This window comes from Hylobates moloch, unplaced genomic scaffold (genome assembly GCF_009828535.3).
Source record: "Hylobates moloch isolate HMO894 unplaced genomic scaffold, HMol_V3 SCAFFOLD_2, whole genome shotgun sequence".
In the NCBI taxonomy this organism is placed as follows: domain Eukaryota; kingdom Metazoa; phylum Chordata; class Mammalia; order Primates; family Hylobatidae; genus Hylobates; species Hylobates moloch.
The window spans coordinates 44,060,697-44,066,738 of NW_026652277.1; the positions used below are offsets into that span (position 1 = coordinate 44,060,697).

The 6,042-nt window shown below is 46.5% G+C and overlaps 1 protein-coding gene across 5 annotated transcripts in view; it reads right to left on the minus strand.

Moving 5' to 3' along the window:
- HERC3 (HECT and RLD domain containing E3 ubiquitin protein ligase 3) overlaps positions 1-5,783 on the minus strand; it is a 143,218-nt gene extending 137,435 nt beyond the window's left edge. For 4 of the 5 annotated variants that reach the window (XM_058432943.1, XM_032140652.2, XM_058432949.1 and 1 more), the window contains exons 1-2: positions 5,673-5,783; positions 2,626-2,683 (exon numbers count right to left, since the gene is read on the minus strand). The gene's annotated coding sequence lies outside the window, so the exon portion shown is untranslated. Of the gene's footprint in view, positions 1-157; positions 233-2,625; positions 2,684-5,672 lie in introns of those variants that run through there. The other variant, XM_058432948.1, reaches the window with a different exon arrangement.
- Between the last annotated feature and the right edge of the window lie 259 nt (positions 5,784-6,042).

Here is a 6,042-nt window from a genome sequence, read left to right on the forward strand (position 1 = left end):
ATAATAAGACTATGCGACTATGCACACAGCAGCCTAACAACTCATTCTTATCCCTTTGTTTGAAAGGCACTGAGACCAAAATAACACTCAGGCAGGACTTCTAATCTCATTTAAAATAGGGATAAGCTTCCTTTCAAGTAAGCTTAGAAGCAATTACCTGAATGTTGTATATATGAAGAGGGTCTCTTTCAACAGCAGGAAAAGACAATGTCCAAAACCTTCAGTGCTTTGCAGATACTCCCCAAATTCAGGCTTTAAATAAATGTAGGGCCAAAACTAAAATGCAGAATTAACTCTGGTAACAAAGAAGATTCATTTTAATGACTTGCCTTGTTATCAAAAATGTTCCTACCAAAGAGAGAAATGTCATAGAAGGCAAAGAGAAGTTTTCAACAACGTGAACCCACTCCTTGCTGTTTTCTCTCCCCTCCACTTTAGCTGGACTTTGGTCCTCTGACCCCTTCAGCCAACACAGGAAACATTCCTACCCTTCCCCGGATCATCCCCTCAGAGGTGGTGCCTTCTTCACTACCTGGTGCTAGGCTTTGTGAAGCTGGAAGAATGACTTCTCTGCAGTCTGCTTAAGCTGTGGACTGCCTTCAAAAGACACCAACCAAACTGGCAAGAATTGAAAAGTCTAACAATACTAAGTCAAGGATATACAACAGCCAGGGCCCTCATAGACAGCTGGTGGGAATATAAACTGGCATAAGCACTTGGCAAAACAAGTTGGCATTCTCTAGTGACGATGAAGATGTGGATACCTCCCCACACAGTAATTTCACTGCTGGGCATATGACCAGCATTTTCCAACTTATTAAGCATCTATGGCGCTCCTGTACTATACTAATAAATGGAGATACAAATATGAGTAAAATCTGGAAACTTGGAACTTTCTGCGACAATGGAAATGCTATATATTTGCACTGTCCACTATGGTAGCCAGTAGGTATATGTGGCTATTGAGTACTTGAAATGTGACTAATACAAGCGAAGAGCTGAAATAGTTAATATTTTATTTTAATAAATTTTAATGTAAGTAGCCCCACATGACTAGTGGCTATCTTACAGTCTAATGCAGTGAGAAACTCATGAACATATGCACCAAGATATATGTATAAGAATGTTCATTCCAGCATTATTTGAAATAGGAAAAAAGCAAAAAACAAATATCCATCAATAAGAAAACAGATACAGTGTGGCACATGCATAAAATAGAACACTGCACAGCAGTAAAAAATAAACTCCATCTATAAGCATCATTGTAACTAAATCTTAAAAAGTGTTGAGTCACAGAAGAATTCAGAGTATGATGTATTTTTACAAAGTTCAAACACAACTATAACAAATATATTATTTGGAGATTAAGAATCATCAGTGGTAACAAAGCTATGAAGAAAAGCAAATCACAAACACAAAATACAGGGTAATGACTGTGGAGGCAGTAGGAATAGAGGGAACAATCTGGAAAGAGCACAAAGGGAGACATTTCAATAGCATGGCTGATATTCTGCTTCTGTCCTTTTATTGTTGTTTAACATATATGACATGCATTATTTTATGCTTACAAATACTTCACAAAACAAAACAAAAATGCAAAGCGCTGTTGAGGCAGTATGGCTGGTTCTCGTACCTCCTCCACTAACACCCTGTCCACATGAAGACTGGGAGTTTCTCCATGAAGGAACCAGGTTTTACTCATCTTTGTGCCTTCCATTCTCAGCAGAGTACAAGAGCACAGTAGAGGCCTGATAAATGCCTAGTGAACTGACCCCCATTCTTAGAAAACCTGAATTTCCACCATCTCAACTTGTAACCACTTTTATTTTCCAGATAATGTTAAAGATTCCCCACCCTGAGTAATAATAAAACCAGTTCACTTACACAGAAACACATGTCCCTGCCACCAACAAGTACTATTTCTAAATGCAGTAAATGTCTAAAGGGGACAGAGTTATATTATCAAATTTACCACCTTATTATAAGTCCATTTGATCTAACCTCTAAGCAAGAGATTTACATTCCTAAATTCATTTTAATGGCAGCTAAGGCCTTCAGAGGCCAAGTAACTTTGGTCCTCTAAGAATTAAGTGCTTGGCCGGGCGCAGTGGCTCATGCCTGTAATCCTAGCACTTTGGGAGGCCGAGGCGGGCGGATCACGAGGTCAGGAGATCAAGACCATCCTGGCTAACACAGTGAAACCCCGTCTTACTAAAAATACAAAAAATTAGCCGGGTGAGGTGGCGGGCGCCTGTAGTCCCAGCTACTCGGGAGGCTGAGGCAGGAGAATGGCGTGAACCCCGGGGGGCAGAGCCTGCAGTGAGCTGAGATTGCGCCACTGCACTCCAGCGTGAGGAACAGCGAGACTCCGACTCAAAAAAAAAAAAAAAAAAAAAAGAATTAAGTGCTTGAAGCAGAGACCAGAAACCAGGTCTCCTACTTCTTGGGCTCACCTTGTTCTCTTCACTATCTCGCAGCAGCAGGAAGGCACTGAGATTTGTTTAGGTCCCTCTCTAGGTAGCTACCCTAGCTTGAGTTGATGAGAGTATTAAACAGGATAATGTATGTAAAGGACTCCATTTACAAGATGAAAAAACTGAGGTCCAGAAAAATTAAGTAACTCACCATAGGTCACACACTTGGCATTGGACTAGACGCCAGAAATATTCCACACCTTGCAGTTCTGCAAGTTAAAGAAATAATAAATAACATTAGTATGGAACTCTGTTAAGTGTCTTCATGTTACTGTAAACAAAAAGACAGGAGTTAACCTCTGAAAATAAGAATATCTTTAAATTACTCAATCTTGAATATTCCCCACGCATTGTATCTCAAGACAGGAGTTTGGTTAAATACCAGTAAGATAACCTCTAACCGGTTATAAAGACATCAGTCACCTCTAAAAGTGAACTAGAGATATAGATATCACCTTATAAAAATTCCTGACATTTGATAGGGAGTAGTAAAAATGGAATTACTTTAAAATCTCCCATTTTTGTTAGAGAAATTTTTGGAAAATAATTTAATTTTGTCTATTTTATTTATTTTTCCATGTGATGACACATATTATAGCAGCTTGTTTTGCCACAACTGTTATGAAGACTGTCTCCTTTCATTTCTTTTCTTTTTTTTTGAGACAGAGTCTGGCTCTTTCACCCAGGCTGGAGTGCAGTGGCCGATCTCGGCTCACTGCAACCTCTGCCTCCCAGGTTCAAGAGATTCTCCTGCCTCAGCCTCTCAAGTAGCTGGAATTACAGGCACCTGCCACCACGCCCAGCTAATTTTTGTATTTTTAGTAGAGACGGGGTTTCACCATGTTGGTCAGGCTGGTCTCCAACTCCTGACCTCAAGTGATCCACCCGTCCCAAGCCTCCCAAAGTGCTGGGATTACAGGTGTGAGCCACTGCGCCCGGCCAGTCACTGCACCCGGTCTTTCCCTTTTCATTACCACATCCTCCATCATGCAAAATGAGAAGAGATCATCTCAGAGAGGTACCTAAAGTATCTCAAAAGAAAAAGTCCTCCATGATTTTAAGACATTTTTGTCAAGCACTTTAGGAGGCCCAGGCGGGTGGACAGCCTGAGCCCAGGGGTTGGAGATCAGCCTGGCAACATGGCAAAACCCTGTTTCGTCTTTTGGCGAAACCAAAAACTACAAAAAATTAGCTGGGCATGGTGGTGCACACCTGTGGTCCCAGCTACTTTGGAGGCTAAGGTGGGGGATTCGCTTGAGCCTTGGAGGCGCAGGTTGCAGTGAGCCGAGATCGCACCAGTGCACTCCAGCCTGTGCAACAGAGCGAGATCCCCCATCTCGAAAGAAAAGATATTATTGTCATAACTTTATTTCTACCTCTCTATGCAGAAAATCCCATTCAATCTGGAGAACAGTACTTTTATTTATAAAACTGAAGCATAACTATCTTGTGTCTCCAGTAGGGGTACTACTACTCTCATTAAGTATAAAAAAGTTTTTAATTGGTCATACAAATCTTAAGAAATTTAAATTTGGTCTTCAGAATGAAATGCTATAACGAATGGCTTCAACCACACAACATGGAACATTCTGAAATCCCTGTTTCTTTTTCAAAAAGTAAACTCCAGCTACTTACTGAACAAGAACTGGATGCCAGTGCTAATGTGCTAATTTTGTTGTTCATGCCAAAGGAGATCTCCCAAAGAGGTTTCTAACCTGTCCTCCTTGTTCCCTGCATTATACTTTTTACAGAAAGTTCCTAGCCTCGAAGGGGGTACGACCATGATGTAGAATATGTAATTCAATTATTTTGCTTTAGGATATGCAATCCATGCACTTTGCTTTTCTGATTTATAATGCTACTCCCTCCTCCCCCAGGGTAAAGGAAAGTACAAAAGGAGAGAGCTTCGCAATAATCTGCCGACTAAAACATGATACCCTATCACTGCATTTAAAACTCTTTTTATTTTTTTATTTCTCTCAAGTCTAGAGTTGAAAAATCAGCTCACTTGATCTTATCTAATCATCAAATAAAAGGTTCTAGAAATAGCTTCTTATTTGTGGAAAGAGCCAGAAGACACACAAAAATGGAAGAGAGCTCTTGAATCGTCTTTCCCAAAGCATTCTATGCATGATGAATGCAAGCAAAATCCTGGAAGGCTTTTTCTCTGAATTTAAGATACTTCCTAATGGGGCTGATTTGAATGCTAATGTAAAATGCAATCAGAAAGCAACCAGAAACAGTGACAGACCAACAGCAAAGTTCAAATACTTATTCCCTGGAGCTCACGCTGCATACACATATTCCGTGCACAGTCGCATTAGGCACTGTCTCTATAGGCTCACCTGTTTCAGGTTACACATGCTCCTCTTGGTCTGGTTGCCCTGGTTTGCCCACTCCACACATTCACAAATGACTCAAGTCTCACCTGCCCCCGGCCGTCCCAGCTCCTGACACCCCCGCGCCGGTCCGCACCGACGTGTCGGCGCACACACACACACACACACACCCGTACACACGTGTCCGCACACACCCTCGCCCCCGGCCCCGCCCAGGAGGCGGACCCCGGAGAGGCGAGCCGGCCCGGCCTCCGCGAAGTGGGTGGTGCCGGGCCCCGCCGCCCTGCCGGCGCTGTCATCGCGGACGCCGTGCACCGCGTCCTCGGCGCAAACTCCTCGCGGCCGCTGAGGTTCCCCAAAATGCCAGGGCCTCGCCAGCTCCCATTTCAATTGAAAGCGTCCGCGCCCCTCACTGCACGGAGGTCCCTGAAAGCCCAGAATTTAAATAGGGGCAGGGGGCGAGCATAGGGACTATCCTCCTTTTGACTTTCTGCGTTGCAATTCCTCCCGGGCGGCAGGGCGGGAGGGCGGCCGAGCGCGGGCGGGAGGCGCTCCCATTTTGAAGGCTTGTCTCGCCTTTCCCGGCGCTGGGCTCTCTGACCGGAGGGCGAGCCCACGAGAACGCCAGGGAAGCGCACGCAGGGTCCTAAGGGCGCCGCGCCCCAACCTCCCCGCTCCCCAGCCCCAGGTAGTCGCCGGAGGTGCCTACAGCCGCCGCCGCCGCCGGAGCCACGGGAGGAGCCGCAGCCGCCCCTCCGGGAGCCGCGCGCTGACGGCAGTGCCAGGCGGAACGCGGCCCGGCGCGGCTGCAGCTCCGCCGTACCCTCCTCCCTGGAACCCCGGCCCCCGCCCTGCGCACCTCGGCAGCAGCCGAACCGCAGCTTGGGACTCCGACTATCACAGCCCCTCTCGCCGGACCCGGGGTTTCTCCGTTTTCGGCGTCACAATAATAAGGAAGTTTCCCCGCAAGCCTGCGGGCGGCGGAATGCGCTGGGTGACTGGCTTCGCACCGGGCCAATGGGCGCCGTTCTGGGGAGGGCCCGCGCCAATGGCGGCCGCCGTCGCACGGGCTGGAGGCGGGGCGGCAAGGTCCGCGGGCGGGAGGAGGGGAGAGGCCCAGGCCCCAGAGCCAGACGCAGGCGGCCCGAGGTGACAGGACTCCAGGGCCCGGCGCGGGGACAGCGGCACGGGTGTGTCAGCCGAGATCGGACTGCAAGACATAGAGCTTT